This window comes from Pezoporus flaviventris, unplaced genomic scaffold (assembly GCF_033815535.1).
Source record: "Pezoporus flaviventris isolate CSIRO_AGI_PZ_B2104156 unplaced genomic scaffold, CSIRO_AGI_Pfla_v1 ptg000013l, whole genome shotgun sequence".
In the NCBI taxonomy this organism is placed as follows: Eukaryota; Metazoa; Chordata; class Aves; order Psittaciformes; family Psittacidae; genus Pezoporus; species Pezoporus flaviventris.
Window position 1 is genome coordinate 8623533 of NW_026892561.1, and position 26827 is coordinate 8650359.

Below are 26827 nucleotides of genomic sequence, written 5' to 3' on the forward strand. Positions count from 1 at the left end.
ACGCAGCCTTCTCCAGGCTCAACAGCCCCAACTTTCTCAGCCTATCCTCACATGGGAGGTGCTCCAGTCCCCTGATCATCCTCGTGGCCCTCCTCTGGACTTGCTCCAACAGCTCCATATCCTTATGATATTGAGGACACCAGAACTGCACACTGTGCTCCAAGTGGGGTCTCACAAGAGCAGAGTAGAGGGGCACCATCACCTCCTTCAACCTGCTGGTCAGCTTCTTTTGATGCAGCCCAGGATTTACAATTCAGATGGACTGAGCTCCTTCAAGCAGCACATCTACATCTGATAAAGATCCATGATTAGGGCCCACATCCCATCTCTTAGAGCCTACAAATTACTTGCTGACATGAAAAAAATAATGATGCTTCTGTGGAAAAAGGGTATTTGGTAAAATAAGCAAGATGGAGAGTATTTTCTTTCTCTCTTCCTTTACCAAATGATTAAATAGAGGGATCAGAGGCTCAGATTTCAGTAACAGATGTTTAATTCTGAAGGCTTAGCCTTTCCTGGCCAAAAAGCTTTGACATTTCACTATACTGGTTTATTGACCAAAATAAGAATAGATATCCCAGGTAACTTTTGTTTTGCAATAATGAGATCATAATCTGACTTACAACATAAGTAATACTCCTGTATCGCCAATGAAGCTGATCTTTATTATCAGCTTCTGAAATCCTCATATTACAAGTTGTTTCTTCAGCACTTTGTGATTTGTGCTCAGAGCGGCACCAAAGCATCTCCTCTTAAAACACTATTCCCAGTTCAAAATTGCCGCAATGTATTTAAAAACTCTACGAGGAAAAGCAAACAAGCTGCACTGTACAGCCTCCCTGCAGTACGTAATTGACTTAGTAATTTCCATAAACCCCAGTGAGAAGCTACCAGTTTGTCAATCTATTCTGCACACCAGATTTTGTGAAAATGCATTGAAATGGCTGATTTACTAATCCTGCCCTAGGTACCACTTCAGTAGCAGATGCCACCTAGCCCAAGAGAATAATCTCATTTAAAGGAGCAAAATGCAGCTAGAAAGCTAGCCTAAATTTAGTACAGATCAACCACCAACAAAGGAACATTTATGAGGACATGGGAAAGGTCTTTGTTATCAGTACAGATGCGACCCAAGTATCTCATCTACACCAATATGAGGAGCTACCAGGTGCAAAATAAAACACTGAAATATGGCTATACACAGGGCCTACTGTATCTTGGTATGATTGCTGGAAACTCCATTATGGTCATAAATATAGTGACAGCTGACAAGAAATTCAACAGAGGGATAGATTTTCTCCCAGTAGGAGAAAATGCTCTTTAACAACTACCTGTGGGATTATTAAAATAGGCTACTTACGTATCTGCTGCTATTAGTGATACTGTACTGCCTGCCAGATCTAGGAGAATTTTCACTTTGAACGCACACTTGGAGTGCTTATTGTTTTATCAAGGGAGTATAAACACTAATCTCTGGGGAGGAGAAACAATATACCCAGCACTGAGTACGGGTGCACTCATTAGCCCATGGGAGCATTAGTAACCTGTGGTATCAGCATGTTACAGGACAGAGTCATTAAATCATTACAGCTGTCACTTGTAAGTGCAAGTGGCATGGACAGCAGTGGCTGAACACAGAAACATCACCAACCCAAGGACTTTACCAACCACACAAAGAGCAGCAGAGGAGAATGAGTGTCATGGGGAACAAAGAAGGAATATTGCAAACATCACTGCTGAAAGCATTCAAGGAAAGAAATAATTTTGCCTAACCATTACATGTGATTGTTTTAGCTGAAACTACATCTTTTTCTACCATTTGCATACCAATTTGGCAACTTTTCTTCTTTTACCTGTGAAGGAGCTGTTTTATCCAAATTTTTATGGAATTTACCGTTTTTCTCAATCTTTTACCCTTGACATATCACAGACATAAAGCCCCCTCTTCATTCCAACAATACTTCATATAATCTTGTTGAGTTCACATGAAGACCTTCACGACCATCAATAAGATCATGGAGCACAAGACGCATCAATTAAACCGAGAATTATAGGCTGCATCTTAGGTTTCTAGAAAACAAAGGTTTACGTGATTATCGTATAACCATTTCTAAAATTAAATAATTGCAGAGAAACAGTGCTGCCTAGTGAGACCGAGATCTCCTTGCTACCAAAAATTAGAGGCAATTATAATGTATGTGTAAAGACCACAGCATTCCGAGCGTTAAATCACCTTTAATTATGTTTTCTGGATTTGTAACACTGACATTTGAATTCCTAATACTACACTGATATACCACGTTAAATCAAATACACCAACAACTCTGTTCTGAATCACCTTGAAGGCTTGCAAAACAGAGCTGTGTTTGAACACATTTATCTTTTTCCTTATGCTCTTTCAGTTATTCAGCAAGACCACAATGTATACTTCTGGAGTCATAATTGGTCACCAGAGCAACAGCTCGGATGCCAAAAAGCAGGAATTCAACACAACTGTGCACGGTGGCAGGGAGAGAAAGGTGATCACAATGCCTCCATTGTAGCCTCGATCCTGCAGCCCTGCCCCACCATGAACTACAAGTCGCTCATGTGCTGAATGCAAAATGAGTAACTGGGAAAGTGACTGAAAATGAGACTTTATTTTCTTTTAATTTCTGTTCCTTGTACCAATGACCTTTAACAGGGTCTGGGCATCAATCCTGGGCAGTAACAGGAGAGGTGAGCGGGATCCCTGCCTACATTTCCCTGTCTCCAATTGAGGCAAAAAAAAAAAAAAAATTAAAGAATTCTTCTTCAATCAATTCTCTTGAAGTCGTCAATTTTCTATTTGTTACCAACCCTTTGAAAAGGAGGTTCGCATCACAGTTAGCTCACAGTACTGACAGCTCGTCCCCAGTTCCTTCCTCACAAGGAAAAACAGACATTTACATACCAGAGGCCTTTTCTCATGTTGTCAGCTAACTATGGCCGTACAAATGGTGAAAAAAATACCCACTCCACATCATTTTATTCCTTAACCCCTTACAAAGAGCTCAGGATTATTTCCAGATGACAGTCTACTGTAAGAGGACTGAGAGGGTTTGTGGTTTTTTTTTCAGGTCTTTCCCCTCTATTTAGTGATGCCCTTTCCTTCCTGTACTCCAAGGCAGCCAGTTTATCAGGTTTCAAAAACCAGCTAAGAGAGGTTAAATTAAGAAATTTTCCTTGCTTGTCTCCTCTGTTTAAAAGGTGTTACATTACTCCCTTCACAGTTTGCGGTACAAACACTGCAGCTGCTAAATAAATACGTATTTATGCACATACACACATTATTAGAAATATTTATGCTAATTCAATTGCGACAAAGAAATCCTGTCCCAACCAGACTGCAGGTTGCCCACGGTTCAGCTGCTGCAGAAGCAGCTCAGCACTGGCAAGCCCTGGGATGAGGATGGGGATGTTTCACCAGCATGCTTTCCTGCATGCACAGAATCATAGAATTGTAGAATAGTTAGGGTTGGAAAGGACGGTAAGATCAAGTTCCAACCCCCCTGGGCCAATTTCCCTTAAGCCCCAGCACATTTGGACAACCCCAGTGCCTGAGCACCGAATACTTTTCTCCATCAAACCCTTCTGCACCACTCTGATGCTACTGCTAGGGAGTAAGGAAGGATGAAGGGAGATAGCGCTGTAAGGGCAAAGCTTTCTTCCAGGCAGAGGTTGGCAGCAAGCTGGCCACGCAAAGACGAGACCAGCATGGCAGGATGGGGAGCACTAGCACCAGGGACTCGCCAACTTCAGAGCCCTGCTGACAGTTTTCACAGCTCCCCCGGGCATAGTGGAAACACTTCTCTCCTCTGGACCCCTGACTGACAGCACAGCTTCACGAAAGGCTCCTAGCACAAGAGATTTTCATTTTCAAAACCTCCAAGCAGCTCTCAGCTGCTGCTTTTAAACCTGCAACTGCCACGTGTCACACATTTCCTCCAATTCCCACCCGTAAGAAGGGGACTGCAGGCACACAGCATCAAATGAAAGAGCAGCAAAAAACTTCTGCTGCAACGTTTCCAATCAAGAGATGAAGAAAGATGGTCTGTCACAAAGTGACCAGCATTAACCCCGATGACACAGAAATATCGGGCATTAAGGAACAGTACAAACAACTAAGAGTCAGTCCTGAAGGATCTCAGGAGTGAATTGCCCAGTTTTCCTTCTGAGTTTTCTACAGCCGGATACATATTGAAAGCACATGGTCTTACTAGCAGAGCAAGACAAAAAGCAAAGTCTATTTAAAATATCCGTAACATGTCTACAAAAGTCTTGGCATGCACTGTAGGCAAAAGGCAGGCCAAGTCAGGATCTCTTTGGGATCACCTAAGAAAGATGAGAGTTTTACCTACATAGATAAAATAACAAGCCATTACCTCACCATCTGAGTAATGCTTAATAAAAGATTTGATTTGACCTCATTACAACTGCACTGGAGAAAGGCACAACATCATCACTAAGTAACAAAACAGTTAGCACCAGCACTCGTTGGCATGCTTCATCCATATCTGCCGCCCTGAACACCTCACAGTCTGCAAATGGGATGGTTTTATTGTTTTTAAATACACAGAGGCACGTAGTCCTTAATTATACTTTAAACCAAGAACAAAGGTCACGTACACACTCTTAGCAAGAGGCAACCATCCAGTCACTGTATGGTCTGTAAACAACTCCCATCACTTCAACAATTACCAGCAGACCTTTAGACTTATGCATCTCTTGGCCCCTTTCATATTGGAAAAACATCACTAAAACAGATTAAAACTGCTATTCCAGTCACACCACTTATCTAATGCTTGAAGAAAATCCGTACCTGCAATTCTCTCCTTCAAAACAAATGATAAAAATTGACTGTTACTTCAGACTCTTTATCTTAGAAGAAAATATTCTTTCTAATCAGACACTGCTAAAAATCTAGTCTCTCTCCTATTAAAACTATGTATTTGCATAATCACAAAACTGTTTCAAAGAAGCATTTTTAGGCTGGATAAACACAGCAGTCGTGTGTTCAGATACACTGAATTAGATGAAATAACTTTAACAGAAAATGTACATGAAGTACATTTTCACAATTAACAGCTGCTTTATCTCTTTTTTTTGTAAGATGACATTTAAGCTATATGCACGTATCAGAGCCCTTTATCTTCCAATGCCATTTTCCCCTGGAGCATTCCTGTCTCACTTCAATAAAATATCAGCACACAAGGGCTTGAAACCAGCTCTACCTGCAGCAGAGACAACTCCCAGACTATCAATTTGTAAAAGCATTGGAAAAGCAGCAAGAACAATATTGACAGATGGGCTCTCCCACACTTCCACTGCAAAAGCCTCTGCTCTGGCACCTCCTTCCCCACAAATTAATCTTTGGGGAGTTGATGGATAATGATCCATTTCAGCCTTTCAGGCCTCAAAAAGCAGACATGGGGTATTTCAGGATTTGGGTGGGGTTTCTTTTGTCAGTCCATCTGTGTCCATCCTGTCCCTCCCACCCCACACCCTCCCTTTAAACTTTGACTCCTACTTTCAGGAAAAGATAAATCTAGCCATCTAGAATGCCAACGAGATCTGGGGAGTTTACATAATGTATTAGATGTCCAGAGCTGCTTCCAACCCATGGGCAATGCTCATCCCCAGCCAGCATTTGGGGTGTTAAGCTACTGAAGCTTTGGCATGTCTGGGGATCACAGCATCACCAAGCCTACACTTCTTGTTTTAAATTACTTTCATCTCATTTGCACTCCCTCTTTATATCTGAGCTAACAGACGATACCTTCAGGTCTTCTGGCAAAGAGGCCTTGCTATAGCAGCATAAAATTAAAGACAGAAGTAAACCAATAAAATACCAACTCAGTTCAACAGGGTATTGGCTGTCCTACTTCCACTTCCCAGGAGAAAGCCAGGGATGTACTTGGGGAACAGAGCCATCCACTCCCACCTTATCTCTGGTCTGCGGTTTTAACCTTGAGCCTGCATGTAAAGTGAGGGCTTGTATGAAACAGCAGCGGGCACTCCCAAGCTCAGGATACCAGTGTCCTCACCAGCAGAAGATGCATCAGGTCTGTTGTCATTACCAGGCGTGTTTAATTACTGCTGTTACTGGCAACCAGGGAAGTGCTGCAAGGCACCTCTTCTCCAAAGAGAAAAGTTAGCACAGGGCAGCACAGATCACTTCAGGAACTGCAAATACTTTGCCATCTGCAGTCACTGGAATTAAAACAACAGTCTTGAGAACGCTCATTTATTCCTCCCTGACCGCACCACGTACACTGGCACCTCTGCTGACTGTATCTCCATGGTATCCTCAGCAACTCCATACCTGTGGTCTGGTCCACAGGCCGCACAAAGTAAATACAAAGAAATCTAGGCAGAGGCACACTCATGGGTGGAGTGCACAGCACATCTACACATAAAAACAAATACTTAAACCAACTGTTATTTTTATCCCTGTGCAAACAGTAGCACACAGAGAAAGTAAATCTCCTGTCCTGCTCTTCTGTAAGACTACATGAGCAGAAGCGTTTAGCATTGCAAAAGAAAATGAATTTCTTAAGAGCCCAGCTGAAAACCCAGTTCCCACACAGAAGGTGGGCTGAAGCAAACTGGAGCGTAAGGTACTCAGCCGTGCAAAGGGCTCCTGTGGATACGATGATTTCCCATCAATTAGACCACTGTAAAATGGACACAGCAGCCAACAACTGCTCTGACGCATGAAGCAAGAGAGGGTTTGGAATCTGCACCGGATCTCTAGGCAGTGCTAGGAACATGATAGCTGTCATAGCCACAGCTCCAGGGACATCCAGAGGGGTAAGAGCTCCTGGGCTGCCCAGCGGAGCCACACTCCTGTGCCAGAAACAAGCTGATGTGCTGGAAAACTGAAATTCAGAGACTCTCTCCTGTTTCAGAACAGAGACCGTGGGTTTCTCCCTTCACTGGACTCATGACTTGCTCTGTTCAGCTTTTCAAAGGACAATGACAACTCCCAACTTCCACACAAAAAAGTTTAACAGATCTTTTGTGCTTCGAAGCAGGCGGTTAAGCTACAAAGAGTTATTCATTCACCATAGTCTCTAGCCATTGCCATTCCTGTAACAGCATGATACCCAACTAACACATACAGACACCAATGTGTGTTAATTTAATCCACAGGTCCCTTTGCCCCTGGATAAAGGGCCAACCTTAACCCCACGATGCTGCCGCAGTGACAAGAAAAGCTCCAGAGGAGCAATGGAAATAACTTGTTTCTCCACCTGAAAGCACCCATAATTAGGAAGTGATGGATGTCGCTAGTAAACGTGAGTGATGTTTTTCAGGAGCTCTCTCATCTGTAACTGCACTGTTTTCAGATAAAATAACCCTTTCTGTCAGGCAGTGTCAGGAATGTCTGCAGCCAATCAGTCACTCTGCTATCCAGCAAAAAAAATACGACGTTCTTGTCATAACATCTGCAGCGTACCTTCTATCAGCCCTTCTTCTCTGTGCACCCCATCAGTTTGGGTCTCCAACTCCAGCAACACCAATCATTTGTGCTCGAGATAGTTGAAACTTCCAAAAAACTCCCAACACCAATGCATGTGAAACAGAATTCTGTTTGAACAAAACACCTTTGACAACAATATAAAATGGTATTTGCCATCTGGAGTTAGCGACTATCAAGTAAAACTTGGGAGAAAGCCCCGCCTGCCACTCCTGCATGCTGGCCAGCAAAGCAGAACCACCGCAAGAAACAGCTTGGAGGAAAGTCAACAAGATAAGCAGGATCATTTCAAACTTGCACACCATAAAATTTCACACTGTAGCAGCTTCATTTACAAGACTTTAACAAACATTAAACGAGGAGAACAAATATCTAACACAATTAACCTAGCTTACACATATGGCCTAACGTTTCCGTGCCACTGTGCAAGTGCCAGGAGAGGCTGTCCCACCAGGGAGGATGGAGCAGCGCCATACAGACTGTCACAGCTATCGTGGGAAATAACCCCTCGACTCCTGCACCTCTGAACCAGGTGGCCTTGTCAGCTTAATGGCACTGCTTCAAAACCACAATGAAACAAAAAACCCCATCACCATGATTAAGGAGATGGGGACAGATGAGCAAGAGGGACCATAAGTCTTTGGGAATGCTTTATATGGTCACCTGTCAAGCAGCCTAGCTATGTTTTTAAGTGATTAAATCAGGCCTCAACAGAAATCTAAGTGTTGATTTCTCAATATTCTAACCCAGAAAAACATGTGCACTGAATTGTCACTAAGGCTCATGCAACAGACCAGCACTCCGAATGGCAACACACTTCCTCTTCTAGAAGTTACCTTACAAAACTTAGTGGAGCTTGAGAGAGAGTTAACATTTCATTAAGAGCTATTCTTGATCTTTAAACACAGCCAATGTATATTAATATTTAACCACTGCATGTTAGAGATTACATATCACTATTACAAGCTCGTAGTTATTAACTTTTGCAAAACACTAAGACGAAACAGATGCTGATCACATGTTTTCTGTTTATTGTGATAGGAAATAATCAGCTTTTCTGATTAGGTACATGTTTATCATATTACAAGGCAACAACCTCCTTCAAGCACCCGATCCAATCCAAGTGCTTGATGGAAAGGTTTTTTAAAGGCTATGAACTTAAGCACCTGTATCCTAGAAAACACACTGGTGCTTCTAACAAAAGAAAACGCTGAAGCACTGAAGAAATTTAAACATTTGATTACAGCGTTTCCTCTTGAAGCCTGATTGAGAAAACAATTGGTTTTGTGTTAAGACACACTACTCAAAGGGAAGCAATCTCAGTAATACCTGGCGCTTCTAAACCGTTGATTAACATTACCTGGAGGAGCACAGCCACTGACCCAAGAGACCTATCATTCAAAAAATTCATCCTCTAAACAAAAGGAGGATGGAAGCACTTTATTGAACCTCAAAATAGAGCAGGTGTGAAGGGACCTCTGCAGGTCCCTAGATCAAATGCCTGCTGAAAGCAGGGCCACCTCTGAAGTCAGGCTGCGTTGTACAGAGCCTTGTGCAGTTGATTTTCAAATACCTCCCGACAGAAGTACCACAAACTCTTTGGCCCCTTGTTCCAGTGCTCTGCACTTCCCTTGCTGCATCCTGTGAACTTTGCCTCTTTTCCCTTTCCTCTGCTCCCCCAGGAAGAGTAAGACACCACCATCATTCCAGCCACCCAGTCAGGGTACGTGGCTATGGTCAGACAAGCTCAGACAGCACAGCTCCCTTGGCCCTCATTCACACTGCTCCTGCTCCAGTCCCTGGCCAGCCACACAGTTTTCTGCCACATTCACTCCAGTGTTCAGCACCTTTCTTGATTTGTTGATGCCTTTCTCATACTTGTGATCCCCAGTGGGATTCAAGTTACAGCTTTTACCGTAAACTGGGAGGACCTCTTGTCCATCCCTTGGTCAAGACAGCAACTGACCACTCAGTCTCCTCATCCACAGGCTGACTAGACCCAGTTCCAAGAACCTCCACATCTCATCTGCCCTCCCGACCCCAGCCACATCCAGCAATGCCCTTGGCCAATCCACACTCCCTAATGTACCATCCTTACAGCTCAACACAGGTCCTGAGCAGCACTGCCCATGGCAGAACCATTACCTTTAATTACAGTCCTCTTAATACACTCCATATGGAGGCTGTCCTCTCTGCAACTATTAGCTTGTGCATAGGTGGTGATCCAGCACGTGTCCCAAAGCGCTCTTCTACGGCTGCGCAGGCTAGCCACATCCTCACCATTTTGCATTTCCTCATTCCAGCTCATTAAGTTATACGCTGCAGATTTACAAATGTTTTTTCAATCTACCATAACCATTTAACTATGCTTCACAATGCTTGAGCCCCCCTCGGTTTGATCTTGCTTGCAGATTTAGTAAGTATTCCCTTGTCCACATCAGTAAAGAGAACAGCAAACAAAGCTCAGCCCAAGACAAATAGGGGTGTATCCACACAATTCCTCCTGTCACCCCCCTTCTTTCCCTGATTTCCACCACGAGTTACAGGTAACTACTCTTCAAACACCATCTTTAAACAGTTACTTGTTTACTGTATCATTAAATACACGTATTTCCCTATTCCACAGCAATGCCACAGGAGGTTATGTCAAAAGTTACTGAAGTCAAGGTAACATCAGAGGTACTGCTCCCCCCAGTCCTTATCATCATCATCTTCTCCTCCAGATTCCTAGAAACTGATTAAAAATTGTGTTCCAATTCTCTAAGCACTGCAGTTACACTAACTCGTCTGCAACTCCCTGTGCCTCTTTCAAAGGCAGGTACCACATTTGCCCTTTCAGTCCTCCAGGACCTTTCTTGCCCTTCACAATTTCTAAAAGATAATTGTAAATGGTTCAAAGGTTGCTTGGCTGCTTGCTGATGTACCCTAGGGCAAATTTCATCAGGCTCTGACTATTTGAATACACCTATCTTATCTGCTGTTTCTGATCTATCCTTTTCCTACTCTGCACTTTACTCCTATCACCTTGTTTAAATGAATTTTAATTAATGTGAAGACACACTCATGCAATACAGTAACTACATGAAATCCATTTAGTATTCTATCTTTCAGCTATAAAGTTAGCAAGAAAAAACCCCAAAACCCAGACTGTGCACCCACCATGACTCTGGCTTTTTGGAGAACAAAAAAGACCAAAAAACAAACCACACAGGAAAAAAAAATAATCCTGAAACACCACACATGCACTGCCTCCCAAAAAAACCCTCAACCCATCAAAATAATAGCACCAAAACCAAGCCAGAATAAACACTGGATATGGCTTAAACCAACCCTCAGCTGAGATGTCTGAAGAGAAAACAAAGAAATAACAAACTCTTTGCCTGCATAGAAAGAGAAATGTAACTGCATTTTAGAAAGGACTCTCTCAGCGACTAAACCAGCCTGTTTTGGTTTGATACATTCATAGAAGCCAACACTTCCCCAGCAGATAAAACATTTGATAATCAAATGCATGATTTCCTGCACACTGCCTCAGCTATCTAGCACTGATCATTGCCAGGGGTAGGGTACTGAATTAGACTGACCACTGGTTCAAACCAGCACAGCAAGTACCACTCCCATGTGAACACAAAGCTGGTATATTCCAGCACATTACAATTTTAATGCACCCACCTGTTTTAGCTATAATTTACCTTTCATCAACTGGAAATTACCATCCTCATAGCTGAGACATGTCAACTTATTACAGGAGCATAGCTAGTCTGCTTCTATGGAAAGTAAAACAGACAGCCTTAGATCATCCTCTGTGATTTCTATTTTGTTTTTCAGCAAAACGAACTAGACACGGTTGTGTGCTGTTACCACATCTCATCTGAAGCACAGTAACTTCTTAAACTGCTCCATTTCCATCCTCAAAGTACATCAGTCTCTCCTCTGTGATCCCCTAGGCAGAAGATGCAACGTTAATGGAGATCCTGGCTGTCATTCTCAAAAGCAGTCAGTGATTTGAATGCCTCAATTTCTAGTGTACCCAACCTGAAACACTTTAAAAGGTCCGATTTTCAGGAAATGATGAATACTCAAAAACTGCTGGGTGGTGGTTCCTTCCCTCCCTTCCCCCCCCCCCCCCCCCCACTTCCTCACGGTGTTTAAATCCAGAATCTATTTTATCTGATGTTTCTACCTAAAAAATCCTTCTGCAAGACTAAAACCCTAGTACTAGTCAAAACCACTAGGAAAATCATTTTCTTTTGCTGTGATAAAAATGCAACAGATCCATACATTCTTCCAGTTACACAAAATATGGCAGTCTACTCTTGAATATGGATCTGCATTTTTTTGCAGAGTGATATAGTGAAAACCTTCTCTCACAAAATACTATAATCAGCTTTCAGCAAAACCTGCTTTACTGGACAGAATAACAAAGCTTGATTTCCAACACTGCCAGGTCCAAAAAAACCCCACCCAGTATTTCAATCCTTGTCTGCTTGTACCTGTTCTTACTACAAAAGCAACCATCAGTAAGCCCTGCCTCACTGCTTGTCTCCCCTGAAAAACAGATCATAATTAGCAAAATCCTTGGAAATCATCCTGGAGTTGTTGATGGGCAGAAAGAGAGTATGAACAGAGAGAAAAGCCAGACCAGACTGCTGCTGTTCCTTATTCCGTTAGTGGAAAAATTCAGAGGACTTTGGTATCATGCACTTGTTCACTCACAGCTCATCAAACCTCATTATTTCAGGTCTCTCTAGAAATCCAGAGTTTTGCCTTGGAGTACAACAAGCTGTATATCCACCTAACGCAGCACCCGGCCCCCAGGAATGGCACTGCTGGTGCTCGTGCCCAGCACAGCCCCAGGAGCTGGCACAAGCACCGGGAACCCCGGCACAGTCACAACTGCAGGGGCTTTAATCCACCATCCTGCTGGGCTCTACTTCAAACCAGAAGTCTAACCAATACTGGCTGGTTTCAGCCAAGCCTATGCTGATAGCAGATAGAACGAAACCAAGTTAATTAGAGTTAAATGTATCCTCAAAGGAGAACCCAGTACCAAAACTCCTTATGCACATTAACTTCTGCAGCATGTATTTTTAATGAGTTCAGCACTTGTCTTGGGTTTAGAAAACACACACGCAGGGTGGCAGCTATTCAAAGCCATTGCGCCAGAGCAGGAGCAAGTGCTGACTCTGTGGGATGACAAGGTTGCATTGCCAGTTATGGTGATTATACCTTGATTGCATAACCCTCAGATAGCTAAATTAAACAGGTGAAGTGACAAAACAAAAGCCACCTAGCAATATTCTGATTATATAATAAAAAAGGGAAATGAAAAAGACCAGAGGGCTAAAGCTCATGTTTAATTTTACAAACATGGTTAAATCTTGTAACATCTCCAGCTTCTGCTGATGCTCTTTTTCATAAATACTCTTCTGAAACTGTATCTTGCTGCAGACAGCTAAAGCATACACCTTCACAGCAGAAGGGGATTTTACTAGTCTGAGTTTGGAACCCCACCCTTCCCTCTCCACATGCATTCTCCAAAGAACAGCCTGTGAAACCAGGTAAATGGCCAGCAGTCATGCCCTTTGGGATCCAATATATTAAAGCACTACACTCATCTGTAAGATAAAAGGACCTTCAAAGACTCTTAAGTACCCCCCAGAAAATAATATATAGCCATACATAAAAGAATGCTTGAGCCATGCCAATAAATTCAGCCATCAGCCTTTCAAGGCTCTCATTTAAACAGAGACAGAAAATACTGTTCACTGTATTACAGTGAAAAGCTAACGGATAAGTCGCTGATTTGCATGATGTTCTGGCCAGTGTGGCATTAACACACAATCAAATCACTCTGAATCCCACAAGCTACATGGCAAAATCTTGTAGAAATACGTAAACTGTATCACAGAAAACACCCCTTAAATTAGAGCATGGTACCACGACACATTTCACAAACTGTAAACAAATTAAGAACATTTAAAGTATTATAAGGGGACAGTGTGACCTGATGACAACTGGTTTATACTTCAACATTGTCATGAAGAAAACTCACAGTGTAGAAGTCTCAGTTTTAACTGTGATTCCAGTGTCCACCTTTCAGTGGTAATGTTGCATGCATAAAAATCCCCTAAACCCCAATCACGTAAGTATATATAAACACACAGATATATAATATTTCCCTAGCAACAGCCAATTCAAAAATGAAAATCCTGAGTTTGGGGGTTTTAACCTTTTCAAGCAATCTCCACTTTAATAAATTCATTAACTTCAGGACTGTAACATTCAAATGGAAACTTTAGCTATTTTTGTATATCCCTGACAAAGCAAGCATACAACAATTTTAGTTCAAATGAATGTCAAAAGACTGCTTCAGGATGCACTGCAGTCTCCAAACTCCTGAAGACTTAATCTGTATTCTGCTAATCTAGGTTACAATTTATCTTCAGGGGTTCTCCTGTAACATCATTCCTTGATGCTTTAGATTCCACCTGACATGACTGAACAGGCTTCCTTTTCTTTATTCTCCCATTCATCTGTACAGCAAAAGTACACTTTTTCCCAGTTCCCTGCCCCTCCCACCCCAATCAGATGGACTTCGCTAAGGAAATTACTTTAAAAGAAACCCCTATAGACAGCCCATGACCTAGATCAGGAAGATTCTGCCCAATTTATGTTAAAAAAAAAAACAACTTACTTTAAAAGATGTTATTGCGTGCCACTCTCAGCGTACTTTCAGCTACGTTTTATATGGTCAGAGTCGGTCTTTTATTGCATAAAACCTGAGTTTACATTAAGAATGATAGAAGAACTTCTCAGGGTCAGCTAAAAGCATACGTAACTGCACATACCAGAAAAGAAGCACTATAAAACTTCAAGCCCTCAAGGCCCACTGTTTTGCTGAAGAGCAGCATGACCAAGCCGCGGGCTCAGCTCCCATGTACAGCTGTCACTGCTCTTGATTCAGCCTTGTCACCATGTAGCATCATCCCAGTGGGGCAGCTGTCTCCAGCCTAGGACTGCTCCACGATGCTTCTGAACACAATATAAAACTACAGGCAGATGATTAATTAAAAAATATCATCCTAAAGATGACAGAGACTCTCCTGTAATTCAGATACTGTGCAGGTTTTCGTCTCAAGAAATTAACTCATCACTGGGATGTGCTCTGTCCTGCTGCTCATTGCCAGCCTGGTTTCATGCCAACAACTCCATAGGAGACGTGAGCCTGCAAGGGGTGGAAGCCAGTGGGGTAAAAGGAATCTCACCTGGCTGTACCTCTGAGTAGTTGGCACCCCTTCATCTCACCTCTCTTGAACTGAAGGAGAAGTGAAAGCAGTCTGTAAACTCTGTTCTTCAGTGGGCACAGCAGCTTAGAGCCTTTCTGCTCACGCTCCTATTTGCATCCAAATACAATCTTGCCAACCCTGGAATCAACTTTGATAAAAACCAAACACGCAGTATCGCATGCCAAGACACTCTTCCCTTCCCTGATGCTTCTGTGAAACACAAGGTTTCCGAAACCAGCCTTCCCATTCATGCTTTGCATAACCTCTCAGAAGACACATCCCAAAACCTGAGCTCAATCTGCTACTGCACCTGCTATTGCCTGACCCAACACCATCCATGCCTGGCAAGACCTACTTCAAAAAGCCTTTCAGCCCAAAAGCTCACTAGCAGGCTTTTCTCTACTCCTCAGGACCTCACCAGCCCTGCTTTCAAACACCCATATGCAACAACATGCCTACTGTGAGCCTTCCAATCTCCACTTGAGCAACAAGACCAGTTCCTGGTATTTCTTGTTTCTTTCTAGAGAAATCTTGTTTAAGGCATCAGCATCTTAGCTAATGAGTTTTCATTTCCCTTGTACACTCCACAAATACTGGGCTGAGTAATGCATAACCTAATTGACTGTTAAGGTCACTGCCCAGGTCTTTAATCTTATTTAGAACACTTTGAGACAGTTCCTGAGTCATTAGGGCTTCATTCTTGGGGACACAAAGACACGTAGTATACATTAATCAAGAACATAAATGTAATTCCATGTGTGTATTTTACAGACTGCAAGATTAGAAAGATGGCATTAAATATTTCTTTGCAATATTTGCATTTTAATAACGTTGCTTATTTTAATGTACAATAAAAATATTTAATTGTCAGAGCCTGCTGGTTTCTTACAGTCATTGCTCTAAGAAAACTCCTTTAAGTAGTAAAAGCCACGCTTTAAATACCAACCTGAAGGAAAAGAAGGGCTCAGGGGAAAACTATCCTAAAAATTCTTTACTTGGGAGCAGGGGGGGGAGATATTTTTCAAGCGGTCATTCACGAGACTTGATTTTTATGGTGTAAATCGTAACTGAGTGTGTGCACGTGAGTCAGGAACTTTGCAATACTTTTGAAAGGGATCAGCATTACTAATCAGGCGCTGAAATCCAATTTCTGGGCAAATCCGGGAGCTCAGAGCTAAACACTTCAGATGGCTTGCAAAGACCTTTGAAAAATAAAGTTAAACAGTAATTATACATAAGTGTGCTTGAGAAACTTTACACCTGTCCTGACATGAATCAGATCTTTGCATGGATGATGAAATTCCTGGCATGGCTTTTGGTGATTGGGATGGCATTAACTTAGGCAGGGTAAGAATTCAACAGCCACAAGCCCGGACAGGTAGGATAAAGGAGTTACTGACTCAAAAAAGCACGACAGATTATCTGTGGAAGTCTAAACATGTTGATCACTTAACATAAACAGATCTGCTGGTATTTTTAGAAAGGCATTTCTACTCATAAGTAACAATGTTAAAAAAAGGACACCAGTAACGCTAATCATATTTTCCACAGGTCCTCCCAGCCCCTTGCAGATTGTTTCAACTAAAACTCAGACCAGGGAGAGAATAAAAGATTAAAAAAAAGGAAAGGAATAAAGAAAAAAAGCCAAAGACAGGGAGCTGGGTTTGGGATTAAGACAATAAAGAAGTTGCTGGCAATCAGCGTTTCACTGCTGGCTGTGCCACAGACCCCTCACCCAGCCTTTATCTCCCTGCGCCTCAGTTGCCAGTCTGTAAAACAAAGGCCATAACGTTTCCCTACCTCACAGGAACGTTCTCAGAATAAATCCATAAATGCCTGGGAGACACTGAGACACCACTGTGGCCATAAAAATACCTAGAAAAAAAGAAAAACAAAAGTAACTGTCATAAGTGACCATAACAGCAGAGACATGCACAGATGAAATGTAAAGCAAAGGTCAAAACTTCACTTAATGATGTGCATTCCCCACCCTGCGGAAGAAGAGGTTTGGTTCACCACATGTTCCCATCCAGATGCTTTTAAAACTGTGACAGCAAACAACAGTTCCCCCTTCCTCCTCAGACACAATGTGGTCATGATAATCCACCACCACAGACAGATGCGGATGGGAAAGGTGTTTCCCCTTACAGACCACTACCTCAGGCTCTCCATTACAAATACCACATCCAAAACCCAAATCACAGCAACAGACCCCAACATACTGAAAATGCTCTTCCTCAGCCTCTATATCAGTACTTACTGCAGAACTGGGTTCTTCCAATAGTCAGAAAATCTTCTAATTTTCAGCCTAACAGCTGAAACATTCCTGAACAGCTTCTAGCCATTTGTTTTCATGCCAACACTGATCCAGCCGCCTCAAGAGCTTTCCCCTAACCCTGAGGTTTATTTCCTTGACGATAAAAATGAATTGCATCACCTGCCTGTCAGGGCTCATTTTACCACCCAAATCAAGCAAGTTCTTGGAGTCTGCTCTGAGATGATCTCCCATCCTCCAGATTACCTACCTCCTCTCTTACCCCACCTAACTTCTGCCCAGCACCATCCTTGCAGCTTACTGTAACCCTGGGACAGTGCAGAGTAAAGCTGTGTTTCTCCAGCACTTCCACAGCTGGTAACCCCTTCCCATCCTACTCAGCTCAGAGAAAAAGTTTCTTTCTCCTAATGCCTCCTAAAGTCATGACCCTGCGATGTTATCACCACAGAGACACATCCCACTTCCATTGCTCCAGGTCTCAAAAACCCTTTCTGAAAGATACCCAGATCTTCCACAGCCCTGACCGTGCCTCCTACCTGTCCTAGACACAGCACTCTGAGCCCTCAGAGCACTGCTCCATGCTCCCAGTGACATTTCAGGGAACCCACATGTCCCCCCCAAAACACACCTCCTATCTTCCGTTTTGATCCAGCTCAGGACCCAACGGCTTGAGCTCAATTACACCATTAAGCATTTTTTAATGTGAGTCAAATGACTATAGCCCTCAGAAGGATAAGCGATTCAAAATTATGCAGATGCAGAGAATGCGTTATTTAGTCCTTATCATTTGCAAAGTACTCATTTTGTAAACAGTTTCAGCACTCTTTCAGAGAGCGTGACAGTGCCCCACGTTCTGGGTCTCTAACAGTTGCTGCATCAGGCACTATTCGCATCCTTGGTGGAAGACGGTAGGAATGCCATTGGTTCACTCCAGCTCCGAGATGGGATATGGGGTTGAGATGCCTGCCCGCCCCACCCAACTACAGATATCTCCATCTATCCTCTCACACACCCCTCCCTTGGAAGACCCTCTCTTTCATCCCCTCCCAACCTGATCTGAGCAAGACAACAAAATTCCCCTCACTTTCAATTTTGGGGAGAGAAGGCAGTTCCCTCCCTCCTGGCACAGTGAGTGGAACCTGCTCGGGAGCCGGTCGGACAAGCACCAGAGCTGGTAGGAGGGGAACAGCAAGCTCACCCCTTCTGCTGGCAGTCTGCGGCCAGGTCAGACTGGGATATATTGGAAATCTCAGCACAGACAACCAGAATACACTCACCTTTCCAAGGACTCGGATCCATTTAAAACCGTGTTCTAATAACCTTCACAAACAAATATATTATGCAATTTTATGTTATGCAGCGTTGACTTCAATGACTCTGTAGCAGTGCTTACTCTACTATATTTACTTCTGGCACACAACGGCAGCATTCACTGCAAGTCATTCAGAGTATGTTCCTGTTTTAAACCCAGAGGATTTACCCTGCCAATATCTATGCACAGGGCTCCTCGGTATGTTTTTCGTAACTTTGTCCCCTTCTTCTGTCCCTGCAAGTTCCCCTATCTACAACACGAGTTTTTTTCCCCCTCTTATACAGCATTCGAATTTTGTACCCCAGCATCTCTCCCTCAGTGTCAGGTCACCATCCCACCTTCAGCTGTCCCCCAGTGTCTCCATCCCTCACATCTAAATCCTAGAGAAGCACCCTGACATCTCCCGCCAGGCTCCCCAGGATTTGAGGAAACCCCTCTCTTAGGCATACACACATACATCCACCTTGATGCCCATGCCCAAGACTAACATACTAAATGAACAGAAGATAGATTATACAAACCTGGTTCCTCCCTTCCCCCACGACTGACACAATGACCACTTCAGTACTGGCTCTTTTCACTCCCTTCATCAGCTGCTCTTTGTTGCAAGAATGGCAATCACATCTGAGTGGAATCCATCCAGCAATAAGAGGTTTATTAAATCCCCAAACACACTGAATACAGAGAAGGATAACTTAAGCTACTTAAATGGCAACCCTTTATTAAATGCATAAAAATGCTTGAAATTTCTATAAGCCAACAATTTAAATTAATATTCCCCCTTAAACATATCAGTTTCTGCTGCTAATTGTATGACTTTTCACGTGTTTCTTTTGAATTTATTCTTTGGCAACCCTATGGAATTTCCTGCAGCTGTAACACACAGAGCTGCAGTCATCCACAGCACACATGCATGTTATTTCACTAAAAAACTCCTTTTTCCCAAAAGCATAAGTACATTTTCCATTTGCGTTGTAGGGGCAGTTCAAGTCAACTATTCTCAGCTACACTACTGTGGCACTACTACTAGGAAAGAAAGGGGAACATGACACCAAAATACCTAAACAAATAAATGATCTTTTCTGCAACTGAAATAATAAAACAGAGACAGAAAGCAAAGAATTTTAGGATGATGACAGAAAATCCCCTCGGTCATACCAAGCATTATTTAATACGCATTTTAAGGCTCCTGAAGGCCCCTTCCACAACCGGACCTGCATACACCAAAGTGATTCTTTATGCTCTGAATTTCATTGCATCTCTTTGACGTGTATGCTTAAAATTTTACACTGACTCAGCTCTGGATGTCAAAGCCAACTTTGTAAAACAGATGCTCTGCTTGCACACGGAGAGGACATAAACATTAGGCTTTTGCCATTGAGGATTAAACATTAACAAAAATCTAATCAGCAGTGACGAAAGTGGTAATGGCAGTTCACTGGAGATAACATCCTCCATGAAGCACACTGCAGTCTCCGTTGGGCTCATTTAGAAGCCTGAAGTGACTGAAGAGAGACCGTATCAATAGGATTTTAGCACACTAAATTACACACAGTTTCCCCCATGTTGAACTCAAGGCCAGCAAGAGTAGCAGAGAGGCTGCCGAGAGCTTCTCTGCCACACATAGCAAGGGCACATCCCCTGCAGCACCCTGGAACAAGAGCTCAGCACCCACAGCTCCACCTGGGCACCTCTGCAACCAAAACCATGAGCGCTACCACCCCAGTTTTGGCCAGTTCCCGTGTGTCAAGCCCAGCAGAGTGTTTCCTGAAACTCTCCAAGGCCGGTTTTTCAACCTACGTGACAGTATTCACTGAGCAGGCAACACCAGCAGCCATGAGCGTTTCATGCAGCACTGACAACAAGGAATTCCACATTTCTTGGTAAGCGCCCATGCTGGCTGACACAGCAAGAGGCACTGTGAGAGGCCAAGAGAAGCGGCAACTTATCACAAGAAAATGGCAAATTGTGAAAAACCTGTATTACAAGGTTAGCTGCCTAAGCACAGCTTTAATAGAGCTCCATAAATACCTCAGTCTAACACTGACAGAGGTTAAAAACCTATTATCTTTCCCAAATGATAGTGTGAACATATGTTCAATTGAACACCCCGCCCCACCAAGCTACAAAGTAGATTCTGCTCTTTCAGTTCCACAAATACAAACCACAGGGAGCATTTTAAATGAAAGCATTATGAAGATTACATTAGGCAAGTTTGATCTACTGTAAAACACTTGCACACAACATTAAGAGGGAGAAGAACCTTTAACACCTGCTTACTCTTCAAACATAGCATTATCTCTGTGCATGGCTTGGCTCTTAATGGGAAGAAATCTCAAGCTAAATTGCATGGCTTACTCCACCAGCAAAGAATACTTTAGATGTTTGGGACCTAGTGGCCCACTAATACCAAACTGGTGAGATTACTCTTCTAAAAGCGTATACTCTGCTGAATTGCTCCACTGGCTGCTGCCCCACAGCAGAGGAAGTTTTTACCCCAGTGTAAAATGTCGTGACGCAAGCCATGTGGCAGCTGGAAAAGGACTGTGCAATCCCAGCAGTGTTGAAAGTCACCACTGTAAATATTCACAAGCAGGCCAATTTGTTTCCTTACCAATAGCACCTGGTAATTCACAAGTATTTATTAGTTTCTAAATACCACCTGTTACTCAGCACCTCCTCCACTGCATGCCACGAGCTCCCTGGCTGCAGAGGCTTTATAGTCCCTCCGTGCTGATCAGAGATTTAATCATGTTTCAACTTCCACAGCTCACTCAGCTACTGAAGGAGAGGCAGGGAATAATTACTTACTTCTGTCTTTCTCTGCTGACCTCTCTGGAAGATGAAATGAGGAGCTTTAATGGCCTCTAAAGGGAGCCAGGTCCAGCCCATCTCAGATGGGAAGGATGACAACTGTACTAGTAGGTCTTTGGAGTGAAGAATGGTTTTAAAGATCCAGACTTCAAAGATCTAAACAAGGGAAGAGTTCAAGCTCAAACACTCTCCCCACTGGAGGAAGGAGAGCTTCTAACGCAACCACTTGCATTTCCAACCATCACTTACACTTCAGAGCTAAGGCACCAGGAGCTGCCTGTCACATCCTACAGTATAAATAAATCTCAGTCTGCCAGGAGGAAAGCTGTTACAAACCTAACCAATTTCCTTTGGATTTCTTTAGAATGCTTCCTCAAAGGATCTCTCCTTGGCAGAGCCAACACAGGATTCCTCCACCCCACTAGCAACAGCAAACATGTTCCCTCCTCTTCCTAATTATATGCATCACCCATACCATGAGAAAGTTGGGCAGAGCACTGATGAAAGGTGCACAAGTAGGCAGCACAATTAAGGCTGAAGAAATGACACAGATGAATGACTAAGTAATGCCTTGGTTTCCCTATGAACTCTTAAATTAAGATCCCTCAGACCTCCGAAACGTACTCATCCTGCTTGCGGTCAAGCAGAGATGACTAGAGAGGATCAGCTTATCATCATAAATTCAAAGACAAAAGAAAAAAGGAATGGAATTTACTCTGAGGCCAAGCTCACACCGAGACCCACTGGATGACATAAACTTGAAGCATCGTCCTTACAGATGCCAGCCAAAAGACTAAAGCTCCAAAACCCAGCGTTTGGCATTTCCATCGTCTTATGAAGCAGTGCTGCCTTTTCAGTGCAGATGCAGCACGAAGGCTGTTATGCCACAGCTGACAGACTTGATATGGAGGCACTTGTATGCTTTCCAGGGAGGAGACACAATCTATTCAATACACCTTTCTACAACATCAGATTTTTCTTTCCAGGTGCACAGCATGATTTCACTTGTACAGTCCAATCTGGATCTTATGCATCATGTCATCAGCTTTACAGAACAGCCACAGAATAATAAATAACAGATTTAAGGTAAAAAAATCAGACCAGGTTTTGCTGCAAAACATCAATACAGGACAGTTTAACCTTGTATTTGTTAAATATGGAATGGGGGAGTTGCAGCCAGGGCTTGTTATCCTAAAACTCCTAACAGAAAATATCTGCAATCCCCTCTGCAGACAGCAATAAACCAGGACTACAAGGATTTTCTGAGAATTTGGTGAGCATCATGTTCAAGTTCCTAAGATTAGAAAACTCACAAGTGGGAGGGCAAAAAGCACACAAGAATGTCTAAAGTAATTTTTCCAGTGACTGACAAACACACTGTTCAATTTCTTAGGGACTTGAGTGGCTGGAGCTGAAGTTAAGCTTCACTAAAGCTATATTTAGTTCTGCACAAATACAAATTAGGAAACACTTTCTTTCCAGTTACCAATGCAGTGTGACAGGAAACAATTATTTGCTCAGTGTCTAATGTTACCTTTGGTGAATATCTGGCTTGCAGAAATTGTATATTGTATAATAAAGAACCAAGCTGATATTCCGCAAATCAGTGAGGAAACTCATTTAAGAAGATGAGGAAACATTTGATTTGCACATGTCTGAGCTACACTGGTCTTAGCTATGCAGATAGAGTTTGTGTTGAGGCTTCTCTTGCTTTGATACTAAACTACAAAGCAAGTTTGTTTTCTGAATTGTACTTTAATTTATTCAAGAATTCTGTGGATATCTGAAGAATACCGTGGCTTCTCCAAGTATAAACCAGAGCTGGGCAGGAGGACAGAACAATTAAAAAAAAAAAAAAATCCCATCTTTTCAAGCGCCAGTTTATCTCTATGGAAAATGCAATTCTGGGTCACAATGGAGCTCTCAGCTCAGCAATCGCTTCAGACTTCAGTGTCTACAAAACACAAAAGACAACAAAAAAGCATGATTCAAAGGAAGGGCTTGTTAAACTGTGGAGAACCAAGCCATGATTGTATAGAGGAATCTCACGTGGTGCAGACATGCTCAAAAGGGCTGCACTCAAAAAATCCAAAGCATGTGGCAGAGAAGAATCCCTGCTCCTGCCTACTGCAGCAAGAATGCCAACTGACAGGCTTGGGGTTTCCAAGCCATCTAACACAGCATCCTTACACTAAGGAAGTTAGAAAGCATACCACACCGCAGCACAAAAAACATGTCCTTTTTTTTGGCATCACTGGGCAAATATCTGCCATGCCCTTTACCATACTGAGTCATGTATTTCTAGAGCTGGAGGAGTTGGCATTTCATGGTTGGCTTAAGTGCTCCAAGTCTCTGCCTTGTGCTATGCTGGTAACTCTTCCTATTGCAGATCCCCTTGAGATGGAAGATGGACCCTCAGCACCATCCAAAAGACCACCAATACCCACAACATTTATTAGTCAAAGCAGGACTATTAAAACACACATCTTTGCCTGGTCTTTCCACTGCTTGCTTCTGGAAATAAAAAAAGAAAGGAGCCAATAAATGGTTGTTTTCTTGGTTGTGTTTTATTGGAGATTATCTGTTATTTTGGCAGTAAGCTCTCAACAGCAGGCCGAACACGGAAACCTGAGTTCTGGGCACAAAGCAAACAAACCTCTCACTGTAAGCCAAAACGTTTCCTAAGACACTCCAATTCTGAACAATCTCTCTTAACTAAAAAGCCAAGCGTGACTAATTTTGATGAACAAGTTACAAGGATTTCCAAGGAGAAATGACACCTCATTACTCCCACCTGTATGAAATCTAGGAACACTGCTTATACACTTTATCTTCTTTGAGGATCTTGTGGCAAGGGGAAAAACTGATGCCCCACATGTCTGTAACGCCAAGTGTATCAAAACTTCTCATAAGAGTTTACCAACAGCCACAGCTGCTGTTAAAAAGAAGCCTTTTTAACTATGTCCTTCCACACAACTGGGATATTCAGTAGGTGTAATATTTTGCCTCAGGAACTCAAGATTTGATCAGGAATTTTACTTCTGACGCCCATAAAGTTCCTGCCTGTGTTTTACTTGCTACATTTTTACTCTAACAAGGTAATTCCTACAGTGCTTTCTGTATTGATCAGCAAAACCAGTGCTGAACTCAGAGTTATCTAGTCCACATGATGGAGGGAGGTGGGCTATTCTTTTCAGATCTATACAACTAACATACTACCACTTTATCCAAGCATAGCTGAACACTCCCCATTCCCAGTAGTGTCAAAGGAGCAGTAACAACCACAAATCTGCATCACAGGGTAGAGGTGCACGTCAATACGCAGCCTGTACTGAATACGCAGCGAGTACTGAAGGGCAGCAGCTACATTATCTTGCTCAGAGATGTACCAGATTAAAGGCTGTTCTCTGTTTCAGTGGTACTGACACAGCCAGAACGGTAGATTCCATAGAAGCTTAAGCTTAATAAAACAAGATGCGATTGAAGCTTTTAATGCAATCGATGTAGTATCAGTTTATTTTCTTGCTGTTCTCATATTACTCCTGTACACACAACGCTACAGCAACGCACTCTATGACTAAACAATCTCTGTCAAACTTTGCTGGAGAGACCAGATTGGACTTTCAACAGTCAAGCACACGTAGGCCACATTCACCTTCTAGTTGTTTAGAATCTTTTATTAAGTTATTATGTGACTCTATACTTCTCCTTGGCTGTTCTCTCAAGAGAGATGACACAAAGCAAAACGAGAATCCAGCTTGGAACAAGATGAACAATTTCCCTGGAACACAAGAAATCTCATTTCCCACCTCCCACTCTCCCAAGGACTCATCCACTTGCCCTCGTCATCACAATGCTAAAATAATCAGGAGGAAAAGCAGGAACCTCCTTGCCAATACAGGTTGCCATGTAGCACCTCCTCTCCCCCCTCAGCGTACTGAGCTTTTAAACAAACGCGTAACGTGAATGAAGCCTTCCAAAACTTTATTAGAGGTTTACAGAATGAGTAGACAAGGATGACAGGCATACAAATTACCATTACTACTGAGTAATCAAAGGGATAAAGACACATATTTACGTATTAAGAGTAGCTAATTATTAGGAATTAGAATTATGCTTTTTAAGAAACCGACTACTACACATCAGTCTACCGTGTCTTTTCTTGCATGAAAATATCTGGCCCTGAATAGGATGCTTAAGTGACGGCTATCATCTCATCCAAAGCACATATTCCCTCAACAGCCACTCCAGTGCTGCAGTCTGCCAAGGGAAGGAATTATTTCATACTATACCCAAGATCTCAAACTTCCAGCTCTCCGCATTGTACAAACCCTGGCAACACCGTTGTTTGAAAAGAACCTGCGCTGATACTGAACTAGCCCAGAAAAAGAGAAAAGGAGCTGACCGCTGTTACAGTTGCTTTGTCCAGGAAGAGCTAGACAGGAGCACTCTCCAAGTACTGCTTAGTGCTTCCCCACCTCCTCTTTTGCACGGTTTTAACTCCACATCAAGCAGACTCCTGTAGAGAACTGACTTTAAGGCAGTCTACAGGACTTTGAAGTTTTTCAGAACAAGAAAAGACTACAGCAGTATCCTGTCAACACTGGAAGAGAACACCTCTAAGCACAGGGGTACAGGAGTGAATCAGACATAAAAAGTCCAAGCAACTACCTAATACACAAACTTGCAAGCGTGCCACTGATGTAACAGAGAGCGTGAAGTCGGGACTGGGGTTGTTCTTTGAAGAACAGTGGCTCTCAGCCTTCTGTGGCAGATCAGCAGCTTACTGACAATAAACTCTGGCTGTAATGGAAAAAGAGATTTTTATGTTATGAGAAACAAGTGTTACAAAATTAATGCAAAAACATACAATGGAAAGGTTGGTTTCTTTTTAATCCATTGCAATTTGTCGCATCAGACTACCACAACAGGATAATCTTCAAGTAGCTAGCCTTAACACCTTGCTACAGCAAAAATCCAAGAAAAGCAATAAACAACATGAAGGAAAATATCAGAGGAACTATTAGATCAAGTTCGCATTAGTGTCGCCTGAAGTGTGTCCTCCATTGCATTGAAGAGCTGATGTTTATCTGCCTCTCTACAAGGCTTTTGACACAAAGCCCAAAGACCCATGAGAATGCACTAATATTAGAGAACTAGCAGCAACACCCAAACCTGTTAACAACTACCACCAGCAAATTCTCATCCTGAATATAACCAAGCTTTCTTATACCTCTACAAAACATACCACTCTTTTCTTTCCTCCTCCTTTAAAAGTGTAAGAAAAAATGAGAAATAAAGTAGCATCAACCTGCATGAGTTTAAAAGGTTTTCCCTTCAGCAGCAGCAATGCCACCATCCCAGACAAGAGCTGGAACTGCAATAATTATTCAGACTGGAATATCCAATCTCTGTCAAGTGATTAAAGGTGAGCTGTAACTTAAATATAAAATACACGTGTTTGAAGTGAGAACAGATGAACGCACCTACTGTATCACACATCCATTAGTACAGAGCATCTATTATAGATGCATATTAAAGGTGGATGAATATACTCACAAAATCCAGACAAGCACATTTTTAAATAAACAGTTCTCCCTACCAGAATTACCATGAGTTATCATCCCCAGTGAGTG

At 42.6% G+C, this 26827-nt stretch overlaps 1 protein-coding gene across 14 annotated transcripts in view; it reads right to left on the bottom strand.

Moving 5' to 3' along the window:
• The window catches only part of PTPRF (protein tyrosine phosphatase receptor type F), a 397714-nt gene that overhangs the window by 284927 nt on the left and 85960 nt on the right, over window positions 1-26827 (bottom strand). For 13 of the 14 annotated variants that reach the window (XM_061451480.1, XM_061451476.1, XM_061451484.1 and 10 more), the window contains exon 2: window positions 16591-16665. The exons of the other annotated variant lie outside the window; for it this stretch is intronic. The gene's annotated coding sequence lies outside the window, so the exon portion shown is untranslated. The remainder of the gene's footprint in view (window positions 1-16590; window positions 16666-26827) is intronic. 14 annotated transcript variants of the gene reach the window in all.